Source organism: Ambystoma mexicanum, chromosome 13 (assembly GCF_040938575.1).
Source record: "Ambystoma mexicanum isolate Mex_15411 chromosome 13, UKY_AmexF1_1, whole genome shotgun sequence".
Classification (NCBI taxonomy): domain Eukaryota; kingdom Metazoa; phylum Chordata; class Amphibia; order Caudata; family Ambystomatidae; genus Ambystoma; species Ambystoma mexicanum.
Window position 1 is genome coordinate 788,469,215 of NC_090938.1, and position 20,063 is coordinate 788,489,277.

The window sequence follows — 20,063 nt, forward strand, 5'->3', positions numbered from 1 at the left end:
GGTGACGTTGTCACGTGGGACGTCTACGTGCTCAGGACGGGAAGCGTGGCGGAAGGAGGGCTGCACGCCGTGCACGTGCAGGTGTTTGTTTATGAGGCGCTTCTACCTCTCGTGGGAGCTTCGAGGCGCCAGGTACATTTAGGTGCCGGTGGCTTGGTTTTTCTTATTTTGATTTTGCTTGCAGCAACAGCGCATCTTTGTGAGTCTTCTTGGCTGGTAAGTGTTATCCATCCACGCCCAACCTCCAAAGAGAAGTGGGCATTTCATGGCAGATGTTTTTCCCAAATTCGGCTGCCAGCAGCAAGTCAGATTATGCGCCATCACATACATGCCAACATTCAGACGCACCTACGAGGGAGTTTTGAGAGAGAGAATCGGGAGACGTTATTTTTCCCATAGGAATGTATTGGCGCTGGAATTATCTTAGGTGGCAGAACCATACCTGCCTACATTTGAAAATCAAAATTCCTGAGATGTATGTCCCGCCCACAGCCACACAAGACTCCGCCCATTTGCACACGGCTCCGCCCACACGCCCCGCCCACCTGTCAAAAAGGTAAACTCGGTTGTTGTAGCCTTCAGTTTGCTTACTATAGCATTGAAAATAATTCATTCAATGCTATAGTAAGCAAAATGAAGGCGTCGCCGCCGAAATAATAGTGCTTTCAATCCATGTCATTGCATTGAAAGCAGCATTATTTCGGCAGTGCCACCGCCGCCTTCATTTTGCTTAAAATAGCACTGAAAATCATTCATTCAATGCTGTAGTGAGCAAAATGAAGGCGGCGCCGCAGCCGTAATAATGCTGCTTTCAATCCAACGATATGGATTGAAAACACTATTATTACAGTTGTGCAGGCAGTGGGCACGAACATTTTGGGCCGTTTCCAGGTCCTGTCATATTCTCCACATGATTGGCTGCCGCAAGTAGCCAATCAGGTGGAGAAAATGACGGGACCCGGAAAGAATCTCGAGATTCAAGGAACTTTTCCGGAGACCCAGAGAAATGCTTGAAATTCCGGAGTCTCCGGAAAAATTCCGGAGGTTAGGCAGGTATGGGGAGAACGTGAGAAAAGGCAATATTTCTCACTGAAAAGTCGGGAGTCTCCCACCTAAATCGGGAGTCTCCCACCTAAATCGGGAGGGTTGGCATGTATACCATCATCCTTCACCCTTACTGCGCAGCGCGGCATTCACTGTTAAAACAGCAATGAGCTCACCCAGTTGGAAATCAAGCCCCATGTCGGTCCCATTTTTACCCCAGCTGCACGTAGGGTGGCCAACTCTTTGATAGTCTTTCACGGGACACTTGCCCACAAGGCGGTGATGATGTCACATCATTCACATTTGGCCCGCCCCTTTTTTAATGTACATTTTTTTAATGGCTCTTAATTCCTGGCTTAATTGAAATGCAAATGGTTTGTACTTGGGAGGCGATGGTCACGTTTTTTAACTGCAAACATGACCATCACGACCCCAAGAACAAAGCATTAGCATTTCAATTAAGCCAGTGCCAGAGCGTTACAGCTCGACCTGCAGGCTCAAAAGGAGCGAGGGCTGCAGAGCCGCCCGGGGAAAGAAAGCGGCAGACGGCAGCGCCGTGCTGTGTACATGCCCACTTCAGTTTGCAGAGTGGCTGTGCTGGAGGCAGGTTGTCCCCATGAAAGTCGCGACAATACCGCGAAATCTGGGACAGTTGGCCACCCTAGCTGCACTCTTGCTGCACTGCTGCACAGGCCCACGTGGGCTTGGATGCCTCTGGGGCTGCCGAGCCCTCCTGCGCTGAGGGTGATAAATGCGCCGCCACCGGAGCAGGGGATGTGTGCAGCGGCAGCCCGGGCCTCTGGATGTAGAGCGGGGGTAAGAGGGGTAGCATGAAGCTCCTTTGCCATGATTTCTTTAACTTTACTTCCTTTACGAGGTGAGGGGTTCTGATTTGAACATTGCAGGGAGATGTGGCTAACTTTACCGTTCAGTGCTCTCGGGGCAGTGCATTGAGCTGTACTGGCCAGAGTCTGTTTGTACCACAAGCATACCTGCCTACATTTGAAAATCAAAATTCCTGAGATTTATGCACCGCCCACAGTCACACAAACCCCACCCATTTTCACATGACTCCGCCCACATGTCAAAAAGGTTAACTGTTGTAATGTGATGTGACGTCAGACATTTGCAGTTCAAATTGAAATATGCATATTTCACTAAATTGCCTTTTCACAGCGAACCAAATTACATTTGCCTTCAATAAAATCAACACGTTAAAATGTGCGCATGTAAACTCTAAGAACCAATACAAAGGTTTTCCCTGAATTTTGCAGTTCCGAAATTGGACATTTCACCTTAGTTGTTTTTCATCAGGTTATGTAGTGCAGTGGTGAGTTGTCCAGCCTGCAAACCTGATGGCTCTGGTTCAGTAGGGCTGAGTCCACCCTAACCTGGGCAAAAAGAATGAAAGCAAAAGAAACGCGCGTTTGCATGGAAAGTCGCCAAAAAAGAATGGAAGGTGAAGCAAAATAAACACGTGCTATTTTGCTTCACCTGCATTCTTTTTGCCAATGTGCTGGAAGCGTTACAGTCATTGCTGCAGATACAAAGCCACACTGAGGCAGGGAGTCCGCAGTGGCGAGTCCTGCAAGCATAACAAAAAAAAAAGCAATCAGTGAAAGCTGCCCCCACCAAAATTTCTTAGATTCCAGGGTCTTTCCAGAGGTTGGGCAGGTATCACCACAAGATGTCTTTCTTGATTTCCCCCAGCCCCCTTTACTCCGCTGTCTGTATAGGACAGAATTCCTTCATTTCTTGTCTCACTGATTAGGTGCCTGCATGTTCATGTATACTATGCTAGTATGCAGTGTAAATGCAGACTCCTATGCAGTCTTGCCAGCAAGATAACAACAATTGAGTATTTCGCCTTAAACATGGCCATACTGTAGGCAGAGATCTTCAGTCTGTGATGTGCATGATCCAGAACGGCGAGAAAAGAGAAAATACTTTTTTGGTCCCACTTAACTGTGCATGGCGAGCCACTGGCACGCCCATGCTCAGTCAGTGCAGTGTGATGGGGGCGTGGCCACGAAACAGGAAATTAATGCTGTCTGGACGTGTGCTTGCTTGCATTTGGGTCACGTGTCCAGGCTGCCTTGTTACTTCCTGCTGGTGCCACCTGCGTCTTCTTGCCTGCTAAGGAATGCCGCTTCTTGGCTCAGCCCCCGCCAGCACAGTTGCTTGCCGGGAAGCAAGCTTTTCAGGCCTTTCCCAGTCCCTATGCTCCCCCCCACCCCTGTGCACCCACGAAAGTGAATGCGTGGGGAGAGAAGGCGAGCAGGGGGGGCAGGATTACTTCAATGCTGGTACCCCTGCCCCCTCTCCCTCTGTGCTCCCACCTTGGGGGTCACAGGGAGAGGAGGCGAGCAGGGAATGAAGCATGCATTGCCGGTGTTGTATGATATGCAGCTCCCCCACGGCAGATTACTAGGCTCCATCAATTTGGCATGGGGGAGCCGGATATCGTACAACCCGGCCCCCCTGCTTTGGTTGCCCCTCTATACCTCGTCACCCCTCTGGACCATGGGATGGCTCTGGCCGGGTCCGAGATCCGGTATCAGTTGTCTGGCTGGATCTCGGGACCCGGCCTGCCTCAGCCATGACCAGGCTTTACCAAGCATTCTACATGCTGGACACATTATTGTTGTTCAAATGTGCATTTTACACGTTCATAGAAAAATAAATTCATTTCCAAACTCAGAAACACTGCTGAAACTTGTGTTCACTAGTTTTCTTTGAGATGTTGAGATAAGTAATTGCAAAAAGTAATTTGATTAAGTTTTGCATATTTATTTAGTTTTTATTGTTTTGGTTAAATTCAACCTTAAAAAATTAAAAGAAACAACAATATATCAATACACATAATTATTTTTTGCATATATAACATCTCAGCAACGGTCTGTCAACCTGCTGAGCTACCACGGTAGCCATCTACTATAGATCGAGTCTATGCATCCCTTGATGTATTAAAATCACTCCATTACCAACACTACTTTGGGTGCATCACTGCTATAGAGTTGACTTAAAGTGGAATTCATGTATCTCTTCCTGCTGTGGGTGCCAGGCCTTCACCTGCATGGGGCACCATATTTGCATAGAAGCCAAGGGCCCTCGTGCCAGGCATGGCAGCTGCAGCAGAGTCTGCTGCTACTTCAGTGCTGTCACTAAACTGCAGTAAAAGCTAAAAGGCCATTACTCAATGTTTACGAAAAGTTAGCTCGGAGGGTTAAGGACTACTGTGTCATAATCTATGTAAGATATGTAGATGAATGATTGGCATGCCAGACGGCTGGACTTCTCAACTATTCTATGCAGGAAATATAAAGGGTATAACATAACAGGCTGATGCTATTTCTCTCGCCCTTTCATTTTTTTGTCTCTGTGACTGAGTACGAGTCACATTTTCAGGTATGTGCTCTGATTGCCCTCTGTTCTCTCTGTCAGCTCGGGTGGACTGGCCTATAGGGAAGTTTGCAGATTTCCCGGTAGGACCCTGTACCCTAGGTCCCTTTTGTGTGCGGCAGAGGATGTGCGCTGACTGGCAGAGTGTAGTGCGCAAATATTGCTACGGTCAATCTGGTATGTTTATGATATTTTTTTATTGTACTTCTATTGCAGGAACACAAATTGGCTATACCCCTCCCACATAGGACAGCAAAGTCCCCAGCAGCAGTGGCATCATAAAAAATCCTGACTCTGTAGTAGGACTTGCTGACGGTAAGAATGCCTTTTTTTAAAACTGTATTTTGCTGTGGATGATGGTGGGGCAATTTTGAAGCTATAGTTAGGAGTTACAATCGGGGATTTCCAACCTATTTTCGAGGCTGTTCCTTTCTCGTGTCCAGTTTGGGGTGGTACAGAAAGTTCACGTCTCAAATGGGAGTTGAATTTACAGTGCACTGTGTACTTTCTCCTAGTTTCCCAGTGCTGGGTCCTGCTTACTAGCTGATAACACCCAAGAGCTGGTTTTAGCCCCTGCTCATCTAATCTTAATTTTGAAGTCTGACATAGACCTATGTGTCCTTGACTGTTTTCATTGCAGCAGCATCGCTCCAAGAGTTGGTGTGTCAACCGAACCACTTGTGTCCCAGCAAGAAAAATCCAGTGAAGCACTTGACCCAGTCATCCAGGTAGGTAAAGATTTATTTCCCCCATGTACCATTTGGTTGAGTAGAAGTGCTGAAGGTTTATATCTGCCCTGTGCAATGTGCATCCAGGTGTGGTTTTCGCCACCAATCTGTGGCCTAGTCCAGGATCACACTTCAAAAACAAATTTGAGCTAAAACTTCACAATCTGAACAGGGAGTCTTCTGAGACTTGTATCAATGTGGTATTTTTTTAAATCCAACCAGTATTTTGGACCCATTTTTGCAGAGTTTTTTCCCTCAAGCTGTTCACATGGTTTCTTTTGAGTCTTTGCATGTGGTGTTTGCCATTTTAAATCTTTCGAGGCATTTTTAATTTTTGAAAACTTGAAATGGTTTTAAAAAAATAGCGTGACATACACTAAATGTTTTCACAGATAAAGGCTCGTTTTTTAGATGGTTAGTTGGCACTAAGTGAAAAGATCTTTCACTGTACCGATGGTGGTGGAGGGGATTAAAAAGACTTGCTACGTGACCGCACAGAGCAGTCTTTCTCAATCGAACTATCTTACTTATGAAACCCCTGCTGTGCACGAGTGCGCGCAGGGGCTGACAGGTGCTGTGAGCCCCAGCGGAGCCGTCGCAGGAGGCAGAGGTGAGTTTTGGACTCTATGTGGGTATGGGTGGGTTTGAAGGCTGGCTACGTTTTGAAGTGTGTGGAAGACTATTTGAGTTGCTGTGTGGTACAGGGTTTGCTGCACCCACCGCCAGGTTTAGTCTCAGGTTGGGGAATGTAAAGCAGAATCCTGTGCAGTTCCCTTAGGGAGCACTACAGAAGATTAAGACTACAGGTATGAGAAATAAATCCCCTTTGGTATCAGTCTGTACCACAAAGATTTAGTTGGTAGCTGTGGCTAAGCAGTCAAACCTATCTCAAGTGGAAGATGAGCAGGTTTCAGGGTTTACACAATAGGGCCATAGTACTATGGTACAAGGAAACACTGACCAAAGCTTTGTATTAAAAAGAATATATATATTTATTTTACACACTTCTAGTTAGACACATCAATCACAGTTCTTAAAGCAAGTTAAAATCAGTCAAGAAAAGTATACACAACTCCCTAGTTAAATTGTAGACAAGTTTGAGCAAGAGTGAAAACTGAGCAAAACGGCACAGTGAAAACCAAACACAAATGGCACTCTAGCAATTTCTCACAAGGGAGGGAAAGGGCAAGTTATACAGGAATATACTCTTAGGCACTCTAGCAACACTTCCCAATAATTTTGTGAACAAGTTTAGGCAAGGCAGTACTTTAGCATGTATTATACTTAGGTGAAAACCGAGCAAAATGGCACTTCACAAGTTTTAAAAGTGGGAAGGAAGAGGTGGTTATAAGAGTTAGGTGCACCAACACATTTCTAGCTGAGAAGCAATCTAGAGAGGGCAGTTATAACAGATTCACCCAGAGTCAAGAGGCCTGTGCCTGTGCCAGAGTCAGTGGTACAGGGCAAACCACCAAGGAGCAAAATGTTCTTGTAGCTGCAGTCAATTCTTTGTTAAACGATTCGAAAGGTTGGTTGCAGAAGGTGAAAGACAATGTTAGAAGATAGGGGCGGCCGACCCAACAGATAGGTAAAGGATTTAAAACACCTTTAGCGCTACCAAACGAAAAGGGCGGCCTGGCAGAACAAAGTACCTTAAAATGAAGAAGTGGCTCCTGCGGTGGCGGTTGTTCCTGGTAGTTCCTGCAGTTCGGGAGATCCAGCAGAAGAAGAGAGGCCCTCGTCGTGGAGGAAGGTTCAAGTTACTGCACTAACCAGGGATGAAACCAGCCGCAGTGCTGCCAAACGAAATAAAAGGTATGCTCCTTTAATTTGCGGTCCGGGTCGACGGGTGCCTGGCTATCCGGCCTCCGAGTGCAGGGCACTGGCGATTCGACCAAGGTAGGTCCTGGAAGGCGATTGGCAAACTAGTTGGCCCCACCAGCCCAAGGGAAGAAGGCTATTGCAGATGAAGATCTTCTCTCGTCGTGTGGAGAAAAGTGGTGAGACGCTGCAGCAGGGCTCCACCGGTGGTTCAGTCGTTGCAGATGTCTTTGGCTTCTCTCCTCTTCGGCTTCTTAGTTCCAGTGGCAACGTCTTGCTCTTCCAGTCCTCAGGACCCTGCTTTTATGCAAAATGATCCCCATTCATACAGCCTGGCTGTCACTCACACAGTGGAGTGGTCATCCTGGCGGGAGACCCTCCAGCCTATCAGGGTAGAATGTGACATGGGTTGCTGAGGCAACCCTGTCCAGGGGTCCTACTCCCCCTCCCACACAATGGGTTCACCCCAGACTCGGTGGCGCCGAAAGGAGGGCTTCTTGGCAGAAGCCCACCAAAAGGACGAACAAAGGATCCCCGACCTGGGTTAGGATCTTAGAGAAAGACACGAGAAAGAATTTATATAAAAGTTCTGGAAAATAAAACCTACCCGAGTAAAGTTAATATAAAAATAAACCAGCGGTATGTTAGAGGCTGTCAGCAAATGTGGTAGCCTCGAATAATGGGAAAATCCCATAGAGAAATATTTGCGGTCAAATATTTTTGGTAGTAACCACTGCCACCAGCCAGAAACATTTGAGAGAGGGACTGTACGGTACCCTCTCGAAAATGAACATAAGGGAAAAACTATTAACCCTTGCCAGTACCTCCATAGTAAGATGGGTTGTACTGGTTTTGTTCATAAAGATTGACTAGTAAAGTCAATGGGGACTTTACATGCCCTGGGAGACAGTAGTCAGTCCAAGGGTATGGAGTCTATGTTTGGGGGTCGCTACGACACCCCTGTGTCACTGCACGGAGGGTGCTGTGTAACACATGTGGATAAAGATGGTTCCTATGGGGGTGAGAAAAACCCCATAGACATTAAACACAAAAAATAGCCTAGAACACACATAGCAGATATGCCTAAGAGTGGGGAAAAGAGTCACACTCTCAGCAGGAGAAGAAAACAAACCCTTCAAATCCAGCAAAGCTGCTGAGGGACTCTATAGGTAAGGGAAATTAGCCATGGAATGAGAATTCTCCCTAACAGATGGTTGAAATGCCGTGATGAATGCACTCTTTGATTCCTGCCTTTCTGCTCCTGGTGGCACAGGGCGCTTTGCGTTTTACTTTTTCAAATGCTCCAAATTAGATTTGCCTTTGTGATTCTGCGCACAGAGAATGGTTGCAGATGTTGGCCATCCAAGCTATCATTAAGAAGGGAGAGAAGAACGCTTCTCTAACCTACAGTGGACTGATGCCCCCCATCTATCTATTACTCTTAACAATGCTCGCGACCTGATCATTGCTTTCGCTTAAGCCATTGAACACCAGCCAATAAAAAAAAGTGGCATCCATTCATTGTCCAGCAACTGAACTTGCGAGAGTCTTGTTCTCCCCCTCCCCCCATTCCACCTCATTCAAGCTAGGGAGGATTGTTTACAGTATGTGCATCAGTTTGAGATTCATGTAATGAGAAAAGTGTACATGACAGGTACTCTATTCTCGTTCAAGGTCGAAGCACCCCTAAAGAAAAGCTGCCCCCCATAAAAGCGAACTGTCTGGCATTCAAACACTGTCATTTTGTATTGTAATGCTTTTGAATATTATTCTTTCACTGCTGGAAGTTACGGATTCTATACCTGTGAGACAGAGCTGTTGCATTACTTTTATGGCATTTATTTTGATGAACATACAGAGGGCTTGTTTACCCCTGTTTTCCATTGCTTTTTCAGTTCACAGTAGGGCTAGTTGTGCCAGCCTTTGGGCACGGTGGGACAGTATTCTAATTCCCTCCAGAGCTTGTGCTCATCTCCATCTGCGATTAGTTCATGTTCAAGTTTGGGGAAATCGCTACATGATTTAATATATACAAATGTAAGTTTCAGGATTACTGCATATTCTAGTTATACTTACGTCACATTCTCTATATAGGTTGATGAGGGTCCCGGAGGGTTTTTATTGCCCCTTCTTTTTTTTTCCCCAATCATTTCACCTCCACAGTTCATTGAAGATAGTTTGCATGTAAACGGAATGCTTGCTACGGCTAGTGATCACTGTTAGTAATTTAGATTTATTTCTTTTTTTTATCATGATGATGATCTGGGGTGAAAGTGTTTTTTTTGGTGTCTAATGATGGGACCAGTTCATTCTCTTTAGATGTTGTGGAGCTTGGATCTATTTTCTTGCTTTTCCGGGTTTTTCAGCAGCCTTGTGTATCGGAGCACTGGCACGGATCAGGAGTTTTCTGACCTGGCCGTTAATTGCTTTGCTATTTGAAAGTGGGAGGTCACCTTATTCCCTTAAGGCAGTGGTCTTCAAGCCTTTTTATTTGTCCCCCCCCATCCCCCTTTGAGTCCAAATATCGTTTTGGGCCCTATTAAATGTTTATATATTCTATGAAATGTTTATATTTTCTATTAAAACAGTCACCCTAATCCTTCAAGCCCCCCACCGCTGGGCATGGTTTGGGCCCCCCCAGTTTGAAGGCCACACCCACCGCTGGGCATGGTTTGGGCCCCCCAGTTTGAAGGCCACACCCTTAAGGTACCCTACCTGTTCAGCATACAGAGGCCCCCTTTTCTTGGGTGTGGTGATTCCTTCCTCCCCTCCCCTTTCTAGTTCCACACAATGACTGTTCTACTGATCAGGCTGATCGCTTTACACCCATCCTCAAGTAGGGGGATAAATGCTCCTAATAGCTGCCCCTCTCTGGCTTTAACGCTTTTGCTGCTCCAATGCCCCCACAATGTTCCACACATATAGGTCCATGCCTACCTCAGATAGGTGCACCCACATGTATCAGGCAGTGGCGCATGTTTGAGAAACCATGTCTTTGCAACATTTACTCATGGCTTTTACTTTTTTTCATAATTTTTCCACGCTCATGAGCGATGCACTAGTTCAGCTGTAGTGCATAATTCATAGCACAGTAGCAATGCTTATCAGGGCGGCAGGGAGACTTTTTACCCTTCTGGAGGATAGTGCCTGGCTCATATTAGCAAAGGCCTGCCTGCTAATGTGTAATATTTACTTTTTGTTCCCCCCAGTAAAGATCACTTTGGTCATGGGTTCTGTCCCTGCATACCCTCCTATTTCCGGTCCCTATTATTTCCTGTACATGTTGCTGTCTGCAAGCTGGGACTCTTTATGGTTGATATTTAAGAAACGGAAACGGGTGCTTGTCTTTTAAAGGTCAAACACAAAATGACTCTGCAGCATTTTAGGTACAAGAGCTCTGCAGTTAAGAACGTTTTGCCTCTCCAGAACACCCACCTCTAATATTATTAGTGAGCAGATGGAACTAGTTGAAGCCACAGTGGATGAAACCCTTGGAGGAAGTTACCAAGCACCAAGAGACACTTCACTCGCAAATCGGGATACAGGCAGGAACACCCATAGCAAGCACACTATAAATTAATGGGTTTGGGTACAGACACGGTTCATAAATACTGGAACGTACTAAATGTAATTTTTTTTTGTTTGTTTCTTCTTTTAGGCAATAGCTCAAATCGTGGCACTCTTTAATGGGCTTTTCTTTGATTCCGACAATTGTCTGTGTATTTGAAAGGATGGGGAATTTGAGCCTTTGACAATTCCTGGTGAAGTTAATTGTAAATGGCTGATAAAGGGTCTTGATGAAAGTAGAAGAGAATAGGTGAAGAAAAGGATTTCAAGGCAATAGTGCTTTTCTAGTCAGCAGGTAAGCAATGTATTTTTATTTTTTTTGTTCATCTATTTGATGTTTGGGGGAGGAGGAGGGTACATCTGACGTCCCTACGCAGAGGCATTCCCTTTTTCCACGTATACAGATGAGTGCTCCACAATGCCCACCACTCTTACAGCATCTCTTTCCTCTAGAGTAACTCTCTGAAGTTTAGATGGTCTACATGATTTCTCTTATGTTATTGGCAAAGCGCTATGGGTTGAAAGCCCTCGGGGACAGTAGTCAAGGTCAGAGTATGTGTGTAGCTAGACTGAGTTGTGGGAAGCTGCACGGGGAGGGAGGGAAAGCGCCAAGGAGTGCAAGAATAAGCAAAAATCCAATGGGACTGGTAGCATCGTGGTTAGGGGAGTCACTTACCCCAGTTATAGCTCAAGCAAAATGTTTGTTGTATTGATAGTGACATTATGAGGTTTGAACTTGCCTTTTTCATACACGCAACCAAGAAGCAGTGTATTAAGACACAGAAAACATTTGACGAAATAATGAAAACCTATTGTGAAGCAGAGGGACTAATTGAGAAAGGCAGAGGAGAAAAAGCAGCTACTGGTGGAATCTGGAAGTGCTGGAAAACCTGTTGCGTGAACTACAAGAAGAAGTTGAAGTGAAAAAAACAAGAAAATTCTATAGTAAAAGCTGATGGGTGGAAACTATTGCTAAACGTATTAATGACTGTTCACAAAAGCTGGAAAAAGTCTTTTGGCAGGGGATGGCTAGTGTTCTACATTCTTTCCTCAGAACCCGCCTCTGTTACTTTGCCTGAACAATTGAAAGACACAGTGGTAAATCAGCAGATGACTCAGTGAATGTTGCAGTTCCCAAACATGTAGCTGCGCAACATCTACAAAATATTGGACTATAAACTAACAGTCAATTGTTTGCAACAAATGTTTTGTTGGACAGATCAAATTTGACAAGCTCAACTCTATTGCCATGTCTTCTCAACTGTGTGTCCTTGTTGCAGTATAACAGTCATATCTGTTTGCACAGAGAAGTGAGATTGCATTCTTTAAAAACAATGGAATTGTAACATCCCCATAACCAAGCTTGGTTGCTATGTCAACCCCTGCTACTAATTGACAAAGTAATTGTAGCTCACATGCTGCTCTGTGAAACTGACGATGCAAGTGCTCTTGTGTGTAGAACTATATAGTGTATCTGGTGATTTTGTAGGTTGGTGCCAACTTGTAAATGGTACATGTTTTTGTGCTATTGCTTTCTGTTGCGGGTCAGCTAGCGTTTTCCTGGGTGTGGAGAATGGTCGAACTAATTGCTAGCTGCTCATAGTGATAGTGGGTGAAGTGATCAGCAGTCTTTCATGCAGGCAGACCTTTATCCGATTCTGTTTAGGTCACTGAAATTGTGTATTTAGTGCAGTGATTAGTAATTGTGGGAGTGTATTGGATGGGATGCCACGTTAGCTAGAGGTTAGAACTGAAAGGATCGAGTTTACAGGTTGGTTTGTGACAGTGTGCGGTGGCTTTGCAGTTTTGTACTAAATCAGCAAACTTAGTTAATGACATTTGAGTGTTCTAGCAAAGAAGGCAACGATGGAAAGTTACAGCTGCAAATTCCCTTGAGGATTTCCAGTGCATTGCCATAGGTCTAACTAGACTCACCCTATAGTAATACCACCCATCTCACACACAAGGAATCAAAACCCTTTTCCTAAATCGTTTGGAAGCAACATGAAATAACTCCTCCTGAAGTTGTCTGCAATAATCGTTAACAATTACAAACCCCTCCTGAAGTTGGCATAGGGTCAACCTGGAGTATTCCCCACCCATCCCGAAGTTGTCATGGGGTCATCCTAGAGTAATCCCCAACCATCCTGAAGATGTCATGGGGTCATCCTAGAATAATCCCCCCACTCTTTCTGAAGTTGTCATGAAGTCATCCTGAAGTAGTCTCCACCCTTCCAGAAGTTGCAATGGGGTCCTCCTGGAGTAATCCCCCCAACCCAGCCTGACGTTGTCATGGGGACCCCCTGGAGTAATCCCCACTCATCCTGAAGTTGTCATGGGGTCATCCTGGAGTAATCCCCACTAATCCTGAAGTCATCCTGGAGAAATGCCCCCTTCCCCACCATCCTGAAGCCTTCATAGGGTCATCCTGGAGTAATCCCCACCGATCCTGAAGTTGTCATCTGGTCCTCCTGGAGTAATCCCCACTGATCCTGAAGTTGTCATGGGGTCATCCGGAGTAAGACCAGATCATCACTGAAAGTAATCAGAACTCCTCCTGGAGTAGTTTCTGTTATTTATTGATATTTTGATATTGATATTTTATTTCTATTGCGCTCGTACACAAGTGTTTCAGAGTGTGAAAATATTTAAATATTTTGCCCTATACATGTACTTCAGGATGGTTTCGGGTGGCCTCCCTGAACGAGCCGTTGATGACTCTAGGGTGGGTGACTGGATGACTCCAGAATGATTCAAGGAAGAGCTTCCTTTTTGACTTGGGCTCTTGAGTTGGCGTATGACGTGCCTGGTACAGTTAGGTGGGCTCAGAAATAACGTGGTAGAAGTCTCATGTACCTCTGTAATATTCATTTATAAACCTTATATTTTCGTGGATATTAGAGAGCACTTATTTGAACTCTTGGTAGTAGGTAGTGTTGGTTGACCTGCGACAACAGGGGCCATATGTTAATGCATAGCGCTTAATGTTTTGTGCAGGTGTCACGGAGCACGTTTCATATTATGGTACATGTTTTAGCAGCATGGAACTATATGGCGAATTGAAGCCTACTTCTTGGAGCTACTGGACCCACGTAGGAGGCATTAACTGACCTAATAAGCTTGAAGTGGATAGGAGAAGGTCGGTTTACAGAGTCCCTAAACAATGTGGTTGACTCAGAAAATGTCAGAAGTTGAATCACCCTGACTTCCACCATTCAAACTAGAAAAACACTGTGTAGCAGCTTTGTGTGAGCCTGGCGCACAAGTCACACAGCTTGCTGATACATGTATGTCTGTGAAAATCACAGTCAGGAGAACATATGCTGCAGTATATCTGCTTATTATATGCATGGTATGCTAGCGGACAACCATTCCTGCTCTCACAGAGGCACACTAAATGCCTCTTTGTAGAAATACTCACACCAATCTAGGTGTACCTTGTCTCATTGCCCGCACCTTGAAGTGGTCATGCCCAATGCCTTGTCGCACTCACTTTGAGAAAGTCACACCCATCTTCTCGTAAAGGTGTAGACAGGGTAGGGCCTGAGCAGGCAAGGCCCACCCAAAATCTGTAAATACCCACTCAGCAGCGCTGTGTGGGTGTTAACAGATGTTAATGTCACTGCTGTGGGCCCAAATACATTAGCTTCAGGCCCCACTTGTTAGACAATCCTGGCTACACCTCTGCTCTTGTCCCACTCACACCCACCGTCTCGTCCCACTGACCTTGGGAGAGTCGCACCCACTGCCTTGTCCCTCTCGCACCCACTGTCTCATCCCACTGACACCCACCTCGAGACAGTCATAGCCAACATCTCGTCCCATACTCAACCACCTTTAGACGGTTGCACCCAATGTCTCCTCCCACCTTCAGTTAGCCACACCAAATGCCTCCACCCACTCTCACCTACCTTCACATGTTCACACACAATGTCTCCTCCCACCTTCAGCTAGCCACATCAAATGCCTCCACCCACTCTCACCTATCTTCACATGTTCACACCCAATGTCTCCTCCCACCTTCAGCTAGCCACATCAAATGCCTCCACCCACTCTCACCTACCTTCACATGTTCACACTCAATGTCTCCTCCCACCTTCAGCTAGCCACATCAAATGCCTCCCCCCACTCACCTACCTTCACATGTTCACACCCAATGTCTCCTCCCACCTTCAGCTAGCCACACCAAATGCCTCCACCCACTCTCACCTACCTTCACATGTTCACCCCCAATGTCTCCTCCCACCTTCAGCTAGCCACATCAAATGCCTCCACCCGACTCTCACCTACCTTCACATGTTCACACCCAATGTCTCCTCCCACCTTCAGCTAGCCACATCAAATGCCTCCACCCACTCACCTACCTTCACATGTTCACACCCAATGTCTCCTCCCACCTTCAGCTAGCCACATCAAATGCCTCCACCCACTCTCACCTACCTTCACATGTTCACACCCAATGTCTCTTCCCACCTTTTGCTAGCCACATCAAATGCCTCCCCCCACTCACCTACCTTCACATGTTCACACCCAATGTCTCCTCCCACCTTCAGCTAGCCACACCAAATGCCTACACCCACTCACCTACCTTCACACGTTCACACCCAATGTCTCCTCCCACCTTCAGATAGCCACACCAAATGCCTCCACTCACTCACCTACCTTCACACGTTCACACCCAATGTCTCGTCCCACCTTCAGCTAGCCACACCAAATGCCTCCTCTCACTCTAACCTACCTTCACATGTTCACACCCAATGTCTCCTCCTACCTTCAGCTAGCCACACCGAATACCTCCTCCCACTCTTGCCTACCTTCACACGTTCACACTCAATGCCTTCTCCCACTCCCACCCATCTTTAGGTGGTCTCACTCAACCTCGTTATAAGTTTGGCAGTGTGCACAAAAACGGTGGTAATGCACTGGTATGGAATTAAAATTGCATTACTGCCACTATGGGTTTGTAGTAAGGTGGAGAAAAAACCTCCAGCAGGATGCTGGAGGTAATTCCTCCGCCTTGGTGCCTAGAAACAGTGGGAATTACTGCTGGTGGAAATTCTGTCGAAATCCAATGAACTCAAATAAAGGGGGAACAACGCCACTTACCACCACTTGTAATCTGGCGGTAATCCCGCCAGACCAAGTGGCGGTAACAGTAAATCCATTTGGTGGCATTTTGGCATATTTACCACCAAAAAACACCAAACTTGTGAGGCCCAATGCCTCCTTCCAATCACATTCACCTTTATGTGGATATACTCAATGCCTGCTCTCATTCCCCTTTATGTCACCACAATCAATGCCTTCTCCCTGGCCACTCACCTTTATGTGGTCGCATTCAATGCTGCCTCCCTCTCACCTTTATGTGGTCACTCTCCATGCCTCATCCCACTTTCCTTCCCATAGATGAGGACACTCAATGCCAGTCCCCTCACACCCACCTGATACGGATGCCCTCTGTTCTTCCTCCCTCCTGTGGCTTTGGCTCGTCACCTATGAGTCACTCCAGCTGAATAACTCGGGTGTGCTTATAGACCTTTGTTTCCTTTTGTGAATACGCAGACTGGCGGGGGGTTTATTACTCCCCAAACCTGGTAGCTCTGTGTTCGTCCTGAAAGAAGGAGGGTAGGTTTATTTGTCCAGTGTGTCCACGCACAAGCAAGTGCTCACCTGGAACCGGTACTTGAAGGGGGGTCGGTGTACTAGAGCTGTGGGAGTTGCCGGGGGGAGGCGGGTCTCCAACCGCTGGTGTATCCAGGGTGGGTCTTAGCACCAGGGCCTGCCCTGCTGAGTCTTGCTTTCATTCCACGAGCGGGGCAGTCGCAGCAGATCCCGGAAATGGCGAACCGGAAGTAGTACTGTAATCAATTTTGCAGACAATTGTAGCTACCGCTGTTCATTATCTGATCAGAATAATAACATATTAAGTTAATATCCCATAATGTTCTGTATTTGGGTCCTGCAGGTTTTAATAACTTCACACCTTGACATATAAGAGAATGATTACTTATCAGCAACCGTCAATCAACAAATGGCCAGCTGTAATGGGCGATCTCCATAAGCTGATGTTCCGGGAAGCTTTGCCTTGCTCAAATAACATGAAAAGGAAATGTACTGCATTTATTGGAGGAGCCGCAAAGGGAGCCAGGTTTCTCCACTTACACCAGCAAACCCAAGTTCGCCAAGCTGTTAGATAACCCTTCTAGCTTCTAGGAGCCCAAGACTCCCTGACGATGGAAGAAGACATCAACGAAAGGCCCTGGACATCCCAGGACCCCGGAAATCTTCCACAAAACCAGCTGAAGGTACCCCTGGAGCACCAGATCATGGGGCTTCCCCTCCGAATCAAAAGAATCTCTGGAAACATGGTTAGAAGATGAGGAAAGTATACAGCTAGCTCTAGAAAGGCTGGACACCGTGCATGAGCCCACCAAAGTATACAGCTAGCTCTAGAAAGGCTGGACACCGTGCATGAGCCCACCAAAGTATACAGCTAGCTCTAGAAAGGCTGGACACCGTGCATGAGCCCACCAAAGTATACAGCTAGCTCTAGAAAGGCTGGACACCGTGCATGAGCCCACCAAAGTGGGCTTACAAGGACCTCTGAACCCTCACCTGCCGACTCCGTCTCAGAATCATTATGAATGGAGGCAAGGCTTACCCTTTGATTCTTTTACAAATCCTGGTGGAACGGCATCCAGTGCGGTTGCCTCTGGGTCCGGTCTTCAACTGAAAAATATTGCTAACAGACCATTTTTTAATTAATTTTTTATTTAAGCGCATATGGTAAATTAACCTTTCACAGCACATAAAAAATAAAAAGGAACATTTCCAGGCAAGCTAAAACACACATTTAGCATAATAATACAAAGTAAATTCCACAAATCCACTTGCATATAGAGAAAAAAAGAAATGACCCCAATGTCGAAGAAAGTTCAGGACGGAGTCTTCCCCCAACAGACCCCAGAGCTGGAAAATCTGCTACAGTGTTGTGTCGTCCTGGAAGATATTCTGCTTGCATCACAATCTCCCAGTCTAGGTAAAAATGCCAAAGATCGTTTGCTATTTCCGTCAACATGCGGGATCTGGGACATTGCATCTTGTTGACATACTGGATTGCCTAAATGTCCGTTATCAGCAGGATGCAACAATTTACTGTGTCTTTTTCTGGACATTTTAGCACGAAAGAACCCGCCATTAACTACAGATAATTGATATGGGGTGTCCATTTCCCTCAGATGGTTAACAAACCGCATCGTGGCCCCCAGCCTAGTAGACTGGCATCGGATTCGATGACTCTCTGCAGTCATTGCGTAGATGGCTTTGCCATTGCAAGATTGCATGTGATTCAGCCACCATTGCAACTCCACTCTTGCTTCCTGGAAGACTGCAATCAGGTCTGCATACCCCGAACCCTGTCTGAAATGAAGGGCTTCAACCTCAAAGGCTCAATAATGGAGAGGGCCTGGAAACAGTGCTTGTATCGATGCAGAACATAGTTCCACAATCCAAGCCAATGTCCTCAAGGATACTGTCTGTTCTGAGATTACCGACGATCTCCTTGATGGCACTGATCTTAGAGTGGGTAACTGAAGTGATGCTTGCAATGTGTCGATTAGGAAGCCTGAGAAATCTATTACATGGCACGGCTGAGTTTGAGATTTTTCTCAATTGATAACAAACCTCAAGCCCTGAAGCTGGCATATTATGATCTGTAGGTGATGGGCTGTTATTTTGGACTGAGACATCAAAAGAATGTACCCTGTGTGGCCTCGGATTCTTCATTAGAAGGGGATGTGTATTCTTCACCTATAAGTGGTGGAGAACTGTATGAATACCGATTTTGACCCTCCAAAATCAAAATCTGGTCAGAGCAACCTGATTCACCATCTGCTCCACTCCCAGAGGAGGGAAAAGCAACATTGTGCTTCCTTTTTTTATTCTATCATACTGCTCCTGTTTTGGCATAGGGGCTTTGCCCTTCCTCTGGACCACGTTTCTTATGTCTAGGCACACACACCAGCTTTTTATATTTAGCACCAACAGAGGACTTGTGTGTATGAAATGCCCTCTCTTTCATGTGATGCCTCGGGTCCAGAGGATTCCAGAGACCAACATTGTTCCTCGTCATCAAGAGTATTGCAGGGTGAACTCGGGCCCTTTTCTTCCTTTTATCCACATGAGATATTTTTGACAAATTAGAAGGCATAGTTGAAGACAGTGACTGGACAGCCCCCAGAAGAGAGGAATGCAATTAAGTAAAATCTTCAATTTGGGCTTTTGAAATGGCCGAGGGTCCCTCAGCTGGACTGGAGTTCTCCCAGGAATCTGCCATTCTTTTAAGTAAACGATGTAACATAGTATCCTTCTGAACAAAAAAAAGCAAACAATGAAGCCCAAGAAACTCCTATCAGAAGGCAACCTACGCTGGGGACCTAGAATCAGCTTGTCCGCAATGTAGAAATAGAAAGAGGACAGACATAGACATGAGGAGCCTAGAGCGCCAGCACTGCAACTGAGCGCGAGCCGGCATGGAATACCACCTGCAAGGCACAGAGCTGTAATAAAGATTTGGTATAACAGACAGAAGGGGACCTAACAGACAAGCGCACCTGCCTGCTGTCACACAGCGGGCAGATTCTCTTTGCTGAATCGTTGGAAGCTGCACCACTGAAAGGCAACCGCTAAGGCACAGTCTTAGAGCTGCCGCAACAGGTAATGGAAGCAGGTTGTAACTGCCTCTAGTATATAAAACCAACAATGTTCTAGCAATGCATCACTACATAATTATTGCATAGTCTCAATGAGAAATGAACATTACTACATAGAAATAGTTGTACTTAGTTTGGCTGGAAGCAGCAGAGAGAGGACATTCCTTCCTAGCAGTCCATATTTATGGACTACTTATTGTGGGCATGTTCACCTGAGCCATCTTACAGAGTGCTTTTCTCTCTTTTTCTTCCAAGTAAATTCATTTGTGTTCTTTGTTTCTGGCACACCAGTAAAGAAGTTTAATGCAAAATCCCAGCCTCTGTATCTTGCCCTAAGATCTGAGCTAACCCCGCATGTCTGGCACAGAAGCCCAGTGCAGTGGTGAAGACAAGACGCAGAGCCAGCATAACAACAAGATTGAAATGTTCCATTGATTGATTTATTTATTTATAGAGCGCTTTACACCAAGGCACTGTACAATGGAACAACAAAATACAGAATAACAACAACAATTAATAATGAGAGCAAAATTTACATCTTGAATCATTCAACAAAACAGTGCAAAGAGCAATTAACTGAGGGGGGGTGGAAAGGGGAGTGGGAAAAGGTGGGGGGGAGTAGGAAATGGATAGGGCGAGGGAAAATGGAAGGGAGAGAGAGAGGAGTAGGCGAGGGGAGAGAGGAATCAGATGAAAGAAAAAGGGTGGGGGAGGAGGGGATGTTTGGAGGGTTGCGTGGGTAACACGGAAAGGGCAGGGCTAGGTAGGGTTTATGTAGGGTTCACTGGAG

At 46.0% G+C, this 20,063-nt stretch overlaps 1 long non-coding RNA gene across 3 annotated transcripts; it reads left to right on the plus strand.

Moving 5' to 3' along the window:
* The first annotated feature begins 37 nt into the window (after nt 1-37).
* LOC138521972 (uncharacterized) lies at nt 38-19,848 on the plus strand. 3 transcript variants are annotated; one of them, XR_011283196.1, is made up of 5 exons: nt 38-132; nt 4,663-4,761; nt 5,087-5,174; nt 10,654-10,857; nt 11,325-19,848. It is a non-coding gene; the product is annotated as an uncharacterized lncRNA (long non-coding RNA). The 3 variants fall into 3 exon arrangements; XR_011283195.1 differs by having other exon boundaries at nt 44-216; XR_011283197.1 differs by having other exon boundaries at nt 44-216; nt 11,328-19,848.
* Nucleotides 19,849-20,063: the final 215 nt, after the last annotated feature.